Below are 19,253 nucleotides of genomic sequence, written 5' to 3'. Positions count from 1 at the left end.
ATGCAAAGCGAAAGACGGGCGATATATCAAAGATTTAACTGCCGCTCCCCTTGAAAACCACTAAAAAAAAAAGGGGGAGAAGAAAGACAGAAAAAAACGAAAGTGTCGACATTTGGAGGATCGTATCGGATCAGTTGGATTGGCACGGGGTGTGTTATTGTGTATCACGTCGCTGATATTTCATTTAAATATGCAATTTGCATGCATGTGCAGTTTTTCATTAATATGCACATAAATAAGCCTTGAAAAAGGAACAAGAACAAAAACAAAAACTTCCTTGTTTTATTTGGGTATCGTTTTCTTTTCAAGATGGTCGAGTATATTTAATTTATTATGGCTGCAATTATTTATGCTTTAAGACTCTTGAAATAAATCCATAATAAATGAAATTATTTTCTTGTAATAAATCAATGAATTTATTGTTTAACTTACGAAAGTCATAAAAAGCAATTTTGTTAAATAAATTTACTGCACAGTAAATTAACAAACATAATAAAAACAAAAGTCTGACATAATTAAAAATAATACTTAAATTAAGCCAAAGCAATTGCATTTGCCTTTTAAATAAACAAAAATAAATAAACCGTTGAAAGCGTTGAAAATTAAACAAAAAACATATCGAAAATTGAAAAGCTCATAAAAAGCAAAAAAACAGCAAGTGAAAGCGCTAAAAAGAAATAATATCTATTACTCAGCAGCTGTTGCGCTGATTTATATGGCATCTATAAGTATTTTATGTACGAGCTATTATTTATTTTGTGTGCCGAAGTAGGCAACAGACACTAAAGCAAATAAATATAAAAATCAGTTGTACAGGCACTTGAATTAATTGTGGCAAATCTTTAACAACGCTCTCGCGTACACGTAATAAGACTGAAGCAACTTTTATTGATAGGGCTGTAAAATAAATTGAAAGAGTCAATGAATGGGCCAAATTGTAAATGCGAAACTTGGCACAGTATGCTGAGCGATAGTTCATAAACTTTTAGTGCTCTCGTTAGTCAATTGTTATTGACGTATTAAACTCGGACAACAAAGCATGCAAATGTTTTTTGTCATCATCAAATTTATAGAGTGAATTATTTATTGTACACCTAGTTTCAATAGCTATTAAAATAAGAAATAAAAAAGAAAAACTAATTAAAAACTAATGGATTTATAAGCAAGCGAAATCAATTGGGACCTCATGGTAAAGTCTATGTTAAACTTGCACTGAGCATAGCAAAATCAAATAGGAGAAAGCTAAATCTTGAGGATAATTTTATTTGCATATTTCTGACTAACAGTTAAATACAAATAGGAAAGCAAAAGATAAACCTAAAAACCTCAGCAACATGATGGAGAGCGACCTCATGCTGTAGTTCATGTTTAACTTGCAATGAGCATGACAAAGCTGGCAAAGTAAAGACCGAAAAGACCCCATAAGTGTCAAGGAGACAAAAAGCACTTACAGCTACAACAACAATTAGCGCCAGCTGTAATCAGTCGCCCAACAGACGTTGTTAAGGCAAAATATTGCGCATACGCAGCGTTGCACATGCACAAGTTTTGTGGTGTTGCGGCGGCTGCATTTGAAATACACTCGTATCCTGCAAGTAACATTTTGAAAGCAACTTGTGTGCAGCTGCTAATTTAATGGCAGAAACAACAACAACAACAGAAATATGATTAACCACAGCAACAGCAGCAGCGGCAGCAGCGGCAAACAGCAACCCGAAAGATACAAAATGAATGTTGCAATCTGCATGCAGCATGTTGGCAACAACAAGAACAACAACTGCAATTGCATGATTTTTCGGCTTGTTTCGAGTCATAATGAAACTGAAAGCAAACAACGTGCATTGGCCAAACAGTTGGCGTAAATTAACGTTCAAAACAGTTGAGTGAGAGACCATTTACACAATTTTGTTTTTTACATTTTATTTTGCATTTGTTTTTTTTTTTTGTGTTTTTGGCGTGCACACCCCGATTTTTTCGCACAGTAGTCGGCAAATCGCCAGTGATCTCGCACCAGGCCCCCGCACAGCAGTCGCTATTAACTGGACAGCGTTGTCTGTGGCCCAGGCCAAAGGCTGCTGCTTTATAACTACATTTGAGGCAGCCAGTTGGATCTCGGGTTTTGCATTTGCATGCCGTAAATTTGTCGCTGACTTATCGCCATCTACATAAGTAAATGCTTTTAATATGCGTTTTAATACCCTGCTGTGAAAGTAAATCGGGTGTATTGGTAGAAGCAGACGGAAAATGGGCCAGTGTTAAATAGAAAGTATAACTAACTGATAAATGTTTTTTGTTTATTGTAAGGTTCATGGTAAATTACATTTAATCGCGTAATTATCCTTGTTAATTAGATCTAATTCCTTCAGACATTTATTCGTGTCTTAAATAAAAGTATTTTCCATATATATATATTTCATATCTGTATTCTGCATAGACTTTAAATGTTCATTGTAAAGTTCATGTTAAATCGTTTTGGGCTCATTATTTATCTAAATGGTTAACATCAGGATTTATTTATCTGTGTATATATATTATTTGTAATAGAATACTCCAAACATTTTTAAAATCTAAGTTATATAATGTACAAGTAGTTGTACGATTTTTAATATCAATTTCCACAATGCTTGCGTTTCCTCTTGCAAAACCGAAATCCTTCGAGCATAAATATATTTCAATATAGAGTACATAACAATACGCAACTATTTTAGTGCTCATTATAAGAAATGAAAATTACAATTGGGCATTACAAAAGTCTATTTCGAATGTTGCCTGGTAAGCTGCAATTTTTCAACACAGTTTTCGGAGCATTCAAACAGAGCGAAATGCTCGTAAATAAATATTTAAAAAAAATATTATAGTATGCTACACAACATTTTTCGTGTTATAATTTGGTAGACTACATTTCTTTAGATCCCCGCAACCCCGTTGTCAGACCTCTGCCGTGTCTGAGATTTGTGATCGCCCGCCTACTTTTTACATCATTTATTATGTGGGCAATCGAATAATGGCTGCGTTTTGATTTTAAATTACATTTAACTTAACTGCTAGTACCAGAGCTGCAGGGGGCAGATGGAGAGTTGGTATCTAGTAGTTGTATGTTGTGTGTGTGCGTGTGCGGCACGCTTCGCTGACTGCCCCTGCGTTTATCGACTCGCTCAGCTGCAACTGCGATTGCATTGAATGAGTGATTGAATGATTGAAGGTAGGCTACGCAGCGAGGCAGGCAGGCATTCAATGCTGATTTCTGTACAGCCACAGATACAGCTACAGTAACGCTCGCACTTGTAGATACAATTTAGGCTGTAGGCGTTGCTGTCTGCTCGCTGGGCTTTTGAGTGTCAAGAACTTGTCTTGGCCATAAAAGAGAAACCGGCAGCAATGTGCACCAAATGCACCAACAAGCCAAAAGCAATTTGAGTTGTTGTTGTTAAAGTTCAACCAGTTTCATGGCTGAGCCAAGCTGCGACTTTTATGGTAGCTTGCAGACATCAGCAAATAACAAGAAGTGGCTGTCAATGCGCAGGTTGAAGTCATGGCTAATACCTAGGCCACATTTTTTGGTATGGCTGTTAAAGGGCGTGCCTACTCTGAGTTCAGCATGAGAAAGAGTTTCATATTAAAGAAGTAGTATTATATTTATATAAACCTGGATAGAATTTCTTGGCAGATGTCAAACAATTTTTATTCAGTTTAAGTGAGCCTTTGGCCTTGTGAAGAATAGAATTTGTTCCACTGTGTTTTATTTATTTATTTGCAACCCTTATTTTACCATCATATTTTCATCTATTATTCTTCTTTAAAGTTAATTTTAAGGTCCCACCCATAGTCTTAATGTTTAATTTGATGACCTGCATAACAAACCATAACAAAGTCAATAAACCCTTTATCATCATCAGCAGCAGCCGCAACAGGCATAATCAAAACAGAAAGCCAAACGAGCCAAAAACAAGTTTAATAGAGTAGTATTTTATAAAGCCTGATTCTGTTACAGCCACTAGAAAAGTACGCCAAATACTGAGGACGCGCGCAGTCGAGCATTTCGAGGCGAGAAAAATTGTGAAAAATGGCGTATTCTAAAACATATAAAACAAAAAACTAGAATAGCCAAAAGAGTGGGTTGCCACAAGGGGGGGGGGGGGTAGAAGCAGCTTATATACATAAGTAAGGTAAGTACGAGTAAGTACCTACGACAAGGCGAGACCGCGTCGACTTTCAAACAAAGCGCCTATGAACCTGGCAACCGGTTTATTTTTTCAGCTCTCAACTTCAAAGTACGACTACAAATAGCAAAACCTGAGCTCGAGTATCCATAAACCAAACAAGCAGCAACAGCAGCAGCAGCAGCAGCATCAACAGCAAAGGGCAGTAAATGTGGAGATACTTGTACGAAATCGGGTTTTTGTTTAGAAGCTGCTGGCCAGAGCGCAGGTAGATGCACCCCAACTTGGCCAGGAGCAGGAAATTGTTGGCCCAGACCAAAGCCACAAGCCAAAGCAATACACAATACGCGTACACTCAAAGAAATGCAAAAGAAAACTAGCTTAAGATAAGCCTTAAGATAATTATGAATATTTTAATATGTGGCTTTGGTGCAAAAACAAAAAGGAAATAAGGAAATTAAAAGAATTTTTAAAATATATAATATAGTCCAAAACAAATATATATTCTGTATAAACATACAAGTTCGAACCTCCAAATATATAGCTCCTTTTTTATGGTATAGCTAATTGAATAATTATTTTACAAATTTTATTAAAATATATGTTTCTTTTTTTCTTTAGATAGGTATTCCGAGAGTTAAATAGCTATAGGTTTTCTAAGGTTTTGAAAACTTTTTAGGTATTTAAATTTCAAACATTGCCAAATTCATAGGCTCAAGGGCTCGCATTTAAAATGATTGTAATGCTTATATTGTCTCAAAGTTTTTACTAGCCATATATAGATTTTCTAGTTTTTATTATAATTATCTTTTCTTTTTGGAAATTTGGATGGAAATATGATATTTGAGATTGACTGAAAAATGAGAAATGGCGATTTAATAATTCATTTATGAAAGGTACAACTCACACTACTATATATATCTGGTTATATATGTGAATATTTTAAGCTGTTAGTAAAATGCGAGAGCAAGAAGTTACCCAGCGTTGCTCGGCTCAAATGGCTAATGTTGAACTGTGTCACTTAATTTTCTCAGTGTATGCCCACTAACAATAAGTGTTTTGTATGAAGCCTTTTTGGTCAACGGCTTTTGCTGCGCAAAGATCAGCAGCACCAACCAAAAAGTGGCCCCGCAGTTGGGGCGACGTCTCCTCCGTCATCGTCGTCGGCATCGTCGTCATTATCATCATTCATTTTTCATTTTTCATGGCTGAGTGCCTGCCATGCAGTTAGCTCTGATTGTTTACAGCTGCCGTCTGCCGTCTGGAGCCCGGGTCCAAGTCCGAGTCTGGGCTTTAAACTTAAACTGGAAACTGGTTTCGCATTGCTCAAGTCTCGCCCCAAAGGCGTCGCACAGCTGTTGTTGGCCAGGTTCTGAAATTTAATATGCTCTCTACGCAGGATGCAGACAGACTGCCAACTAACAGGGACAGACGCCGCACTCAAGTGGATGGCTGCAGTTGCAGTTGCAGTTTGTTAGCCAGGAGCTCTGGCTGCAACTGCGACTGCGGTTTGACCTAAAACTTTTTGAAGACGTCGCGTCGCGTCGCGTCGAGTCGAGTCATGTCCGTCCCACAGCGCATATGAAAATGTTAAAATTTTGCTTATGGCCGAAAGCTTTGTTAGTCCGATTCTTGTCTCGTCTTTGTTTTCGTTGCGGTTCTTTCGAGTTTTATTTTATACCCTTGCAGAAGGCATATTTACTTTGCCATAAAATGTGTTTAGCATTGAAGGATAAGCCTTATATATAAATATATATATTCCTGATCTTATATATATTAATTCATGTGCACAGTCGATGTTGGTTTCAAGTTTGTCAGTCTTATAGCCAAACTTGCCTTAGATTCGATTTTTTGCTGCAGACTGTATCTATCCACATATAGACCTCTGATATATGTCTGCAAGTGTATTTTATATTCGGTTCTCTAGAATCAACTTCTCCTTTATGTTTTTTATTTTAATGCTTTGTTCTTTTTTGGCTTTGGTGCAACTCATTATTTTGCGGTTGAAGAAGTTCCTTCTGCTTCTGCTTTGGCGTTGAAGTGCATAAATAAACTTTTTAGTTTTTTTTTTATTTTGTTAAAACGGTAAACGATATACCTTGTTGATTTTGTTGTTGTTGTTGTTTTTGGCATAATCTCTGGGGCATTAATATACTGTGGATGGCCGCTGGCTTAGTCAGATTTCAACGGGTTTTGCTCGTGGGTGAACTTGCGAGCTGATGCGTTGAGTTAAGATGAGTCGGAAACTGATTGCTGTGGTCAGCACTGAAGGCTTCAAGAGAGAATCACTTACTAACGGGTTTTTTTTATTTCTTACTCTAAATCATTTTAAGCGGGCAAGGAAATGCCCAAAGGGCATCAGATGAGCATATATGGCCACATATGCAATTGGTCAGCTTTATTTACCTGGCACAAGCATAGAAGGTCTTTAAATATTCAACTCAATTAATCTCAATTAGCTAACGTATAATTTTTAACCTACGCTCAAATATTTAATGATTGTTTATTTATGGATAATTACTGTATTTTGTTGTATATATTATTTTCAGATAATTGTTAGCGTACATAAAAAGTTAGTTATCAAGTTTGTTGTCAAATTTGAGAACTAGTAATATTAATAATTAATATATGACCACAATATAGTTTGCTTAAGACAAACAAAATAAGTGTTAATTGTACTTTTAAGCTATGCAAAATATGTCCGCAATATTATACTGATCTGTGGTTATTAACACACTCTTAACATATGTATTTTAAACTTTCTTAAAATTCTCAAATAGTTTAAGCTCAAACGTAATAATATTTGAAAATGTAAAATAATATTGATAAGAATAATTTATCTATTTATAAATTAACAGAAATAAAAGTACTAAATAATTTAATAAATAAAAAATATATTATTAAAATTCTTGATTTACTCAGTTTACTTCAAATGTACTCAGAAATTACTATTAGTACATTTTCTACGACCCATTTAATAAGTGTAAAATATATTCACATATTTATATTATTATTTTATTAGCTATTGATTAATTTAGATAAATTAGAAACTGGACAGTTTGTTAAACATTTTCACCTTATGGTTTAAATAAGCTTCCAAGCTTAGTTATTTTTTACAGCCATTTCTCAACTAACAAAAAAATTGTCAATGGCAACAAAACAAAGCCGTAAAGTGCAATGCCAACGGGGCCCAAGTTCAATTTTGGAGCGCGTTGCACAACCTACTGGCAAGCAAAACAAAATGCCAACTGAGAGAAAGAGAGAGAGAGAGAGAGCGAACGAGAGAGAGAGAGGCAAGATAAGTAGAAATATTAGCTAAAAATCATGAAGGTGGCCGCGTGCTGCCCACCAATAACTATGCGAAACGCCTAATTAAGTTTGTGGCCAACGTCATCGGCGCAGTCAGAATTGTGTGGCGACTTGCTGTGCCCAAAAGTTGCATTGAGAAATATTTCTAAATGTTGCTTAATGTTAAAATTGTTATAATGATAGATGTGACATATTGATCGATTGAGAAATGCATATTAAGTGCGTTATTTGTGGGCAGCCAGACACTGAAATCGCGTTATAAATTTGATGGCTATGAATTTGGCTGATGAAGAAGCTTTTTATGGTTTTTTTTTGTCTTAGAGACGTGTCTAACATATATGCCCACTCAAAAAAAAAAAAAAAGTATGCAGTGTGCTGCTGAGTTAAGGCAGCTGCAACAGCTGGTCCATTGATTACTTTTGTGTCTGAGCCGTTGAGGCGATTGTGCAATTAGCTACAGAGACAGAAAGAGAGAGAGACAGAGAGAGAGAGAGATAGAGAGAGAGAGAGAGAGAGAGCGAGAGAGAGAGAGAGACAGAGAGAGAGAGAGAGACAGAGAGAGAGAGAGAGAGAGAGACAGAGAGAGAGAGAGAGTGGGCGAGTTATATGAAGGGAAAGAAAAAGCAGTTCATTATGAATAATTCATTATAATTTCTTGATTTTTGTAAGCTGATTACAGACCAAGAGCAATGGGCTGTAATTAAAATTAATTAAGCTGTCAGACAGAATAAAAAAAAGGAGTCATCATGCATTCGAGGAAGTGCAAGTACTGTAGCCAAGCTTGAAAGTGAACTCTGTGGGTCAAACTTTCAATTTTTAAATGTCTTACCATCTGCATAGGCATTATATATGCATGTCTAATTATATATATAATTGTACTATAATTAAATATTTATTGCATTTAAATAATAAAGAAAATTATTTAATAATACACTGATTGATTCAAAGTTTCTTTTCGACTTTCTTAGCAAAATTTGTTTGTTTAGAATTTGGAATAAATTTGCTTCAAAGGCATATTTCCATACAATATATGTATATAATTTAATAATAATATAATTTTTAAGCTTTATACAATAGCATATAAATCACTTCAAATAAGTTGCAATTAAAGTGCAACTACTTTATTTTCAGCCCAAAACTTTATTCAATTCGCGCTTGTCTCAAGCCTCAATCAATGGGCTGCTCCTCTGTCTAGACAGCAATGCCATCATCTCAGGCAAATGCTGTCAAGGTGTCAACACTTAATTACAAGCATTTTATAAGCAGTGGAATAAGTTGGCTAATTACAATAGCAGCGCCCCCCTTCATCAAGAATCTATGAGCAAAAGTGTAAGTGGTAATTAGAGAGAGAGAGAGAGAGGGGGGAGATACACACCAAGTCAGTGATGCGAGAATTGTTGAACAAATGCCAATGATTAAATTTTAATTACAGCTGCGATTTCACTTTTTCATAGCCAAGTCTTCCTCAAAGACTTGACCCAGTTCCGAACAAGTGGCAAAAGAACCAAGAACTCATAATTAGAAAACGAATAATATTTGTTTATGCTGTTTTTGAATTTTCGTTTTCAGTTGTCCAACAAATGCTGTTGTTGTCGTTTTCTAGTTATTCATCAGCGCACGCCCTCATGTGTGCGCGTATCTGACGGATACGCAGCCGACCAAGACCCAATTCTCTATGACAAAAGGAAGGAAAATTGTTATCAACTTGAACGGGCATATTGAGTGTCGTTTATGAGTTCCAATTACAATAGAGACACAGAAAGGTCTCGCCAACAATTAAATAATGAATGAGCAAGTAGTTCCTTCACATCACGAAAAAAGAAAATAAAAAACAAAAACTAAAACGACCTTAAAACACACGCAACAGCTTTGGACACTCCACAGCGTATTTGGTTCGCCCCCAGCCCCGCCTTTGGTGCACTTGACAAGTGCCTCGAGTGCCAAAAACCACCCACGGAAATGGGAAAGTTTTGAAGGTCTGGCAAAAAATGTTTTTTTGTTTTGCTTTTGTTTTTTAGTTTGCTTGACAGCTGCCAGTAACTAACCCGAAACAAGCTAAAGAGTTGACTTTGAGGCGCTGGATATTGAATACACTTACTGACACTTGAGATGAGCTACATTATAATCATATAAATATATATTTTCACTGGGAAACTCAAATTTCAATTTAATGCTCCTATATAAACTATATGATGCTATTAAAAATGAATAGTTTTCTTTGCAACAGAAACTTGTTTTTGACACACTTTATTGATACACAGCTGGTTTTTCGACCGATCTATTTCAGGTATATGATATAGGGCTCCGATCCGGCCAACAACAAATACTTTTTCTATAAAGAAAAACGAACTAAGTTTTAATCAGATAAACTTTAAACCGAGAGACTTATTGGGCGGACTTTATTTTTATACCCTGTACCCATTCAAAATGGCTAAATGGCAAATGTATGTAACAGGCGGAAGGAAGCATCTCCGCCCCATAAAGTGTATATATTCTTGATCAGCCGAGTCGGATGTATGAACGCAAGGATATCAGAACCTATAAGAGGTAGAGACTTGAAATTTTAGATGTAGATGCTCCTAGTTCCCGCGCAGATCGAGTTTATTTCCGATAATCGATAACTTACTCCGCTTCCTAGCAATCGATAAAAATCGATATCCTGTTTTCCTGTTTTGTGAGCAAATTGGGTAAATAATAAGAGCTACAGACACCAAAAGTGATATGCTCTTTCTAGTTAGATTGGATTTGATTGGGAGTTAATATGAGACGTTATTTTTAACGTAATATCGCCTAGACTGACCTACATGTAAACTGACTGAATCAAAACACCCCATTTAAGTGTATAAAGACACCAATATCATATCATATCATAAAACTTATCTACAGTTTCGCTTTGCGACTGCACTTTGGATTTTCCAGCAGGTTCTCCATGGGCTTTACCAAAACTGTGCACTTGTCTCTCCTTTACCTCGAGACACTTGAAGCCAAAGTGACTTCAGCTTTGTTACATTTAAATATTGCCAACTCTTAGCTTAATTAAATAATTATTTGTTTTTTGCTTATGTGCGCTTGTCGCGCTCGCCTAATCAATTTCAATTGAAGGTGTCGCTTGGCACTCGGTTAAACAGATCTGCCGAAGGCCTAGAGGCCTATGAGAGAGCTGAGAAAAAATAGCAACTGACGTAGGCGCAATAATTGTATTATAATACTCAAGAGAAGGTTAGATGAAAGATGTCTAGCAACAGCAAGACGGAAAAGAGTCATAAAAGCTCAGCTTGAATAGGCGTGTGTAACTAATTGCGAGCCAATTCCAACTTAATACAAATCTCTTTGTTTAGGCTCTGACTAGCTATCAATTACCTTTAATCTTAATTTACCACATTATTGCCACAGCTCTTGCATAGCTCATTTTGACTCACCGAAACTGCAAATAGAAGAAAAGTAAAAAAAAGTTGTAGTTTAGTCATTTTATTTGCACTTAGGCACTAGAAACTGTTTATAGACATGTGATTAAATTATCAATAAGCAGCCAAGTGCAAAAGGAAATGCCATTTAGTTATATATAGCTTATAGTATTTGCGTAAAGTTAAAGCAATATGTTAGCCAAGATTCAATTAGAAAATATTACTTTAGACTGCCAGGAAATGTATTTTTTTAAAGATTTGCCAAAGCAAACAAACTTGATTAAAGTACAGAAATTTGCAAATTGTAAACAGAGAAAATTTATAGATAGTTATGGAGCTCGAATACCTTAACTATTGCCCAAAACAACTCGAATTTGTCTTTGTTTTTCTGCTAATGAAAAACGGATAAGTCACACGTGCATAACCTCGGCCTTACCCAGATATTTTTCTGATTAACGCTGACTTAGCAACTCTTTTAATACTTAGATATTTAAAATACGCAACTCTCCCACAACAGATTCATCTTATTTACTCATTCAAGCATAATTAGTGGCAGAAAACTAGTTTCTGCTTTGTTGTTATCTAAAGGTTTGTAGCTTATCTAGATTCTACTTTCAAGTTTCGGGTTTTTTTCAATATCATAAATATACATTTAACTAATTGCGGCTAGTTATCAGAGACTTTGTCATGCTTTGCACAAAAGATAAACGCAACTACAAAATTGATAACCTCGTCGCTCGTATCGAATAGAAAAATAATGCCGCATCGAGTATTCAATGGCTGGGAAATGAAATTGGAAAAAAATACACACTTCCTTCAGTAAATCACAATGTAATCAGCTGATATTTTGTAACAGCTGCATGCATAGCTTAGGTTTATTCAAGAAACCCTATAGCTATAATATATATACTGCATAAACTATATAGTAGAAACGTTTTGTATAGTCGCGGACAATTGTTGCTAGATTTATGACAACTTATGCCAACACTTCTGACGTACTTGTGAGGGACATACGTGATTCTCCAATTGCTAAATATAAGCATACAATCTACATACACATGTACAGTAGACACTTGTTAAAGAGAACACGCAGATGCAAGCGTCGATTTCTGATTGCTTGGAATTCTATATTCTATATTCTTTATATATATGAAAATGCCATTTATTTCTGATCAATCCAAAATTTCTATTTTCAATCTATCTGCATATGTACATATACAGTAGACACTTGTAAAGGAGAACGCTCAGAGGCAAAAGTTGACTTTAGTTTGCATTGATTTCTATGTTCTTATATAGTGTATATTCTATTGTCTACATTATATATTATATATTCTATATTCTACATTCTATGTTATATTTGTATATATTTATTTATTATTTTATTTCATTTATTTCTGATCAATTCAAATTTCTATGTTCCATCTAGCAAGCGTTCACTGTATAGCTTTGCATATGTATATTTTTATATATTTGCACGATTCTATTCAGACTCTCAAACGTTTCATACTGTTTGCCTGGCTGACAACTGATTATTATAGTTGCTTATCCGCCTCTCCACTCCCCCCCCCCCCCCCCTCTCCTAACCACCCTCACGTAGCTTCTACTCAATTCCAACACCTTTGTTAAGCAATTTGCGTATCAATGAATTTCGTGTTGTTTTCATAATGTTACTATCTGCTCACTCACTCTTCTTATCTCTGCCTCTCTCTCTCTCCCTCTCTCTCTCCCTCTCCCTCTCTCTTTCTTTGTGCCAGTTACACCTGTTTTTGTAGCTTTGCTGAATGCAAGATTCATCCGTCGCTTCATTGGAATCATAAATTTGTCATCAAATTTTTGCGGAAGCTTTTTGGTTCATGTTCGTACTCTCGCATTCCAAGTTTTGTTTTTTTGGGGGTCTCCCTCGATAAACGCAGATACTTTCTGTGTCATTCGACTCGCAGCTCATTGATAAGCTATCTGCGATTTCAAATTGCCAGCAATGACGCTGACTTTAATGTTATCAGTCTGATAAGGCAAGGAAACCTATTCAAATTGTGTGTAAATGGGTAAAATGGGTAATATTGTGCCAAAAGATGGCAGCTAGAAGGTATTTAAGCTCTCGAAGTCGACATGGTTAGTCGATATATTTCCCTTTCGATAACTTCTGCCATTTAAAAAAATCGATAAATATCGATGGGCCATATTTTAGAGATTTGCGGACCATAAGCCGTACAGTTTTGAATAGCAGCCATAGTTCAAGAGTATTTTCTTTACAAATTACTTAATCAGTTTTTTGCAGGATCTGTTTACAGGGTATCCTCCCTAGTCAGACACATTCGACTGAACTTGAATTGCTGATCATTAAAAGTTTGTGTGATCGGTTTCTTTCCGTTTGCTAGCCCCTAAATGATAGTGTACTGTGTACAAGCATATATATATTTTTATAGGGGGTGCCAAGAACTTTGTTACCCGAGTTCAGTCTAGATTTTCTAATCGCATTTGATAATAATTTTGGGGCGTGTGCTGCCATAAAATTTTAAATTCGACGATCCATTCAAGTGTTCAGTGAATTTTTGCGTAAAGATTTTATAGAAAGATTTTATACTCAAGATTAATTATAGTAATGGCATTGACCTAGCTCAAAAAGCTTTGCGTAGATCTATTTGAAGTGGTTTTAAATGTTTGATTGAAATTTCTGCGTTCTATGCAAAGTTTTTTTTTAATCGTTTTACAACGTTTTATAGAGCTACCTTATGATTATTTAGCTTTGACCTCGACCTCTAGTAGGGGTTTTTTAAGTTTTATTTTTATGAACATAATTTGTGAAAAAAAAATTTTTTGGCTATTTCTTGAGGGGCTACTCGCTCGCCTAACGGCACTTTTGGCACCCGAAACCTTAGCTCTCATCATAAAATTGCGCAAATGGCCAGAAAAAAAAATACGAAATTATAACTACAAAGTAAATACTTATGGTAATAGCATTTTAAGTAAGTCCGTTAGGAAGGGGTACGCAAGTGGGTTAGCTTCTTTTTTGTTGTGGTTCCGTCTCCATATGATACTTCAGCGGGACCATAACGAGTGGAAATAAAAAATATATATAAACAAATCACACCTGAGGGCATACGAATTGTGTCACTGTGAGTGCTTTATGCGTGTGTCTTTCGCAAAAACAACAAAACAAAGAGCTCAAATATAATATACAAAAAGAAAAAAAAATACAACAAAATATTTCCTTAGAATTTCTAAACAGGGCAGAAAAATTTCATTTCATGCATTTGCATAGCTTGACGAGTGTCATAGCAGGCAGACAGTGACATGGCGCGAGAGAGAGTGAGAGAGAGAGAGAGAGACAGGGAGAGAAAGCGTTAGAGAACGTTTTTGATATGCATATGTTTTTAAATATTCAATTTACTATGCAGTACTTAGAGCAACAGCATAAATAAATAAATAAATAATTGCTGTGAGGGATAGCAAAGAGTGCACTTGACCAAAATATTAAAGCGCAAAGCCTATAAAGAGTTGCAGTTTCATAGCAATCATCTTTCATAGCAGCAAGCCCTGCAGAATTAATGTATCAATAAGCTTTTACAGCACAGCTGCTGAGTGAAATGGAAAGTTTATCAAAATCAACATTCAAACACGTGCTGCAAATTGATTACAACAAATGAGCAAAAAATAACAAACAAAAAAAAAACATTAAACAAAACAAAAACAAGCTAAGATTATTAACAATTCTCTTAAGTCGGACAATAAACAAAGCATTGATTAGCCCAAAGGGGGGCCGCAAACACAAATAAAATAAGATAAAAAACAACATCTGTCAGATACGTTAAATTTCACTGCTATCTGAACGTCAGCAACTATATAGTGTATGAGTGTGTGTGTGTGTGCATTGTTTGGCTTTGATTAACCCTCGTTTCGATGCTGATTTAAATCTTCTTTAGCCTCTCAGAATCTCAGCCCCTTTGTTCCCCTTTGACTGCTCATTAGCTCAGCCCGCAAACGACATTGACAACAATATCGATGCTTTTATAAATTGATTTTTGCTTCTCTTCTCTTTTTTTCTTGCGTTTTTTGTGCGAAAGTTTCACCTGGTGCCATTTCTAAGGTGCACGTCTTTTATTGATTGTTCTTTCAATGTGTTTGACTTTGAGCCAAAGAATTGCTTTTTTTTGTACAGTATACCCTCCTAATTGAAGTCACAAATCCACAAACATATTAAATGATTTATATTTTAATATTTGAGATATAGAATTTAAAAAAGATGCTAATAAGTGGCTCAAGCAAATCGATTAATCATTTAAAATATTATAATAATTATTAATGTGAATTTGTATGGCATTCTGCTTAGCGAGGGAGCACTGTACCAGTCAAAGCATAATTAAAATCCGGCCAAGAGAAAAATGCCAGTGAAAATTTGCTTCAATGGAAAAAGCTGCCAGGAAACGTAAAACACATTTTCAGCACAAAATTCAATAAATTTTGAATAGTCAAAGTGCCCAAACAAGCAGCTAGAAAAGTGCTTAGAAACAAGAAGATAGAAAAAGAAAAATAGACTTAACAAGTAAGAGGTTCTAGTCGGAAGCTCCCGACTAGGGGATACCCTGAACCCTCTTCTTCGAACATCAAATGCATATATATATTCTATTTTAGAAGCTATATGTCAAGTTTGGTGACTCTAGCTCTTATTATTGACCAAAATTGCCAAAAAACTGGATATCGATATCGATTCTTATCGATTGCTTGGAAACGGAGCAAGTTATCGATTATCGGAAACAAACTCGATATGCGCAGGCACTAGGAGCACCTACATCTTAAAGTCTCTAGGTTCTGATATCCTTGCGTTCATACATACGGATAGACGGATAGACGGACGGACGGACGGACGGACGGACAGACGGACAGACAAACAGACGGACATGGCTAGATCGACTCGGCTGTTGATGCTGATCAAGAATATATATACTTAATGGGGTCGGAGATGCTTCCTTCTGCCTGTTACACACATTTGGATTTTGCACAAATACAATATACCCTTATACCCATTTTTTATGGGTTCAGGGTATAAAAAGGAAGTAAAAAATGTAAGCTAAACAATATGCACAGCTGTCAATAACTCGTATCTGCAAACATCTAAATTATTAGAACTATTTATTATAAATATTAATTTTTTTATTTCTAAACCTTATCTGCCGGGCACGTTTATCTCAAGTGGCGCAACGAATCTGATATTTATTTATAAACAAAACAAAATTTAAGTATATTATAGAGAGAGCAACAGATTGAATGAGAGCAGAGCACAAATGCCGGCAATTTGTTGTTCGCAAGTGATATAATCGTTAATTAAATACTGTATTTCGCATTATTTATTTCAAATGTCATCGTACCCGACAAAATGTTTAAACAAAACATCAGCTGAGATTGCCGATAAGATTTATGACTTTGAAACGTGCTGTATTCGGGCAAGGGCGACCCATATTTGATTTTATATATTCTAGTAATCATAAATATTTAAGAGCTGTTGCCTTAAACTGATATTTTGTCATATAAATCAATCTGTATAGGCTTTAAAATGATTTTACATCTTGATTATATTTAAACTTTTGTCAATAAACAATTTGTGTTTGAGCAATTCCAAGGAAAATCGCACAAAATATCCAAACTCACAAATCGCGACTTGACTCGACTTAAGCTTGACTTGACTGAAAGCAAGATGGCCAGGAACGGAAAATCAGTCAAAATTTTAATTACAGATATATTTTCTATGATTTTGCAGAATATTTTAGATATATGTATATATCTATGTCTTATACGCATTTGGGTTTTTGCTTGAAAAAACTTCAATATACTTTTGAATATATTTCTTTTGGTATTTTTTTTGTTTTTTTTTTTATTTCTCAATTGGATTTCATTTATAAAGACTTCTTTTTATCCTATGCAAATGTACACAATTTTGTTTGTGTGAGTAAAAAATGCATTTCAATGAGTTTTCCCACAACTTCGTTCCAAAAGGATTTGCATACATGGACAAACTCACATATTCTGCACTCTCTTTGTTATGAGATGCTGCACAACTCTCCCGATTCTATGCGCTCTTTTGCGAAACTCTACCAAAACTCTCTTTCGCTCTCAGCGTGTGACAAAAAAACTTCATTTTGGGCAGCGCAAAAAAAAAACAAAATTATTCGCATTTTGTTGTTGTGGTGGCTGCAGCCGAACAAAAAGGTTTCTCATCTGTGTGTTGTGTGCGTGTGTGTGTGTGTGTGCGTGCGTGTTTAGTACACCTTTCGTAGGGTGAATATTTCATCTGCTTGCCCAACTGTAAATGAGTTTCTGCTTCTTTCTTCTTTCGAACTTTGCGTACCTTATGTTTGTTGTTGCTGTTGATGCTGCTTGAATTCTATTAGGAATCGCTTAAATAAATTGCACACCAAAGAAACACTTTTAATTTATTTTGTTAAACTGTTAAACACATTAGCCTTAAATGAATATTAATATTATTATTTGCCGTTAGATTTTGCAATTTATTTTTACGGGCTGCTTCTTATTAGCGTTTCATTCAAAAAATTTTAGCGCGTCGTCGCGTTGTTTTTGATTTACCGTTATAATTTAGTCGACGAATTTCACTTTCAATTTTTTTTTTCTTACAGATATTTTACTTTTTTTTTTTGTAATTTTAATTGAATTTATTGCCGCGTTTTATTGCACCGACTCCGATTACGAATAGAACCCAAACATCAGCGACTGCAGTTTCTTGGGATACTGCTGCTGCTGCTGCCGCTTCTCTCACAATTGAAATCAACAATGCGCCAACGACGAACGACGAGTGGAAAACAAATGAAAAATCTTATGGGCAACTTGAAAGTGAATTTCAACTTTCCGCTCCACACAACCGCACAGCGCGAAAAAATTTTCTGAACTGAAATCCAATAAGAGTCTGCTGGCAGCAGTCAGCGCAACAGCGGCAGCGACAGCAGCTGCAAGCGACGGACAAAAGCAACGACCAAAACGAGTCGGAGGAAGTTTGTTTAACACGCACGACGATGTGTATGCCCTATAATTGCATTTCTGTTATATCTGAGCAGTCGGCTTTTATGATATCTATGTATATATATCATAGATGCGTCTGATACTGTCATTAGCTTCAAGAAAATTGATTTCATAAGCAATAGTTGAGGTTTTATACTAAGCAAACAAAATTCCAGAGAAACAAAAATACCCCAGTGCTCACATATTACAGCGCATAGGCAGAAGGCAAACGCACGACGCAAACGCTCAAAAGCAGCAGCAACAACAATACCATCACTGCAAACACAACAAAGAGCACAACAGAGAGAGAGAGAGAGAAAGACCGCGCGTGAGAGAAACGCAACAACAACAATGCAAAGCAAAAAGTAAACACAGTGAACAGCATAATTGTACATGAGAGTGTAAAGGCAAAGAGAGGGAGTGAGCGAGAACTGTATGTACGCAAACGGTGTTCGTGTGGGTGAGCGGTGGCACTGCTCACATGTGTATGTGTGTTTAAGCGGGCTTTTTGTCTTTTTGTGACGACACATTCAGAGAGGTCGATAAATTCTTTGAGTAATGCTTGATTCAATGTTGAAAAACAATACTTATGTCAAAAATGTTGTATCTAGATAAACTTTCATTGAAATAACAACCCTCGCAAGTACATTATGACGATTACGACAAACAAACCCACATTAAATATAAATTACCCCAAGTCCACTTTCATAACTGCGTGCAGATCGATCATGTTGCATGCAGCAGCTACTTATTACTCAGAGCTTAAAACAACCCTCATCGTAGGTAATGACAGCACATTAAATTACTTTCAACGAAATGCGAAACACTTCAAAATAATCGTCACGCCCGCATATGACCGGTGGCCATCGAAATTGTTTTGTTACGAGCAGTATTTTATTGGCCTTCATTTGGACACTTGAATTTCAACCCCCCGAGTGCTGATGCATTGCCCCATGACAAATCTGTTGAGCTAGCTGATCACGATATGAAGAAAATCAAAGCAAATGACAGACAGTCTGGCAACGCTTTAAGCGCCACTTTGAGCAAAGTCAGAAATGTTGCCTCGAAATGCAAATGCAAATTATTTCCTTAGCGGCGCTCTCTTGTTATTGTTGCTATCTCTGTCATTGCTGGAGAGCAAGCAAAAGCAATATTTGCAAACTCACTTGTGCGCGCTCTCTCCATCTCACGCTCTCCAGCTGTTAACAGCGCCGCATGTGGTAGCCCCAACAGTGGGCTGTTAAGTAACAGTGTCGCTTAACAGTTACTGTGAGCAGATTTATAGCTTGACGCAAGATTTGTAATGTATTAAAATTAGGAAATTAATTAAAAACTAAGCATATATTTCATAATAATTAAATTTAAAATGTGC

General features: G+C 35.9%; 1 protein-coding gene across 2 annotated transcripts in view; it reads right to left on the bottom strand.

Moving 5' to 3' along the window:
• Positions 1-17,317, bottom strand: part of LOC115769174 (dual specificity tyrosine-phosphorylation-regulated kinase 2) — a 74,727-nt gene extending 57,410 nt beyond the window's left edge. For both annotated transcript variants that reach the window (XM_030713879.1, XM_030713881.1), the window contains exons 1-2: positions 17,217-17,317; positions 10,889-10,893 (exon numbers count right to left, since the gene is read on the bottom strand). The gene's annotated coding sequence lies outside the window, so the exon portion shown is untranslated. The remainder of the gene's footprint in view (positions 1-10,888; positions 10,894-17,216) is intronic.
• Positions 17,318-19,253: the final 1,936 nt, after the last annotated feature.

This window comes from Drosophila novamexicana, unplaced genomic scaffold (assembly GCF_003285875.2).
Source record: "Drosophila novamexicana strain 15010-1031.04,08,12 unplaced genomic scaffold, DnovRS2.1 tig00004549-arrow-arrow-pilon, whole genome shotgun sequence".
Taxonomy (NCBI): domain Eukaryota; kingdom Metazoa; phylum Arthropoda; class Insecta; order Diptera; family Drosophilidae; genus Drosophila; species Drosophila novamexicana.
This window is presented reverse-complemented; position numbering and strand designations above follow the sequence as displayed.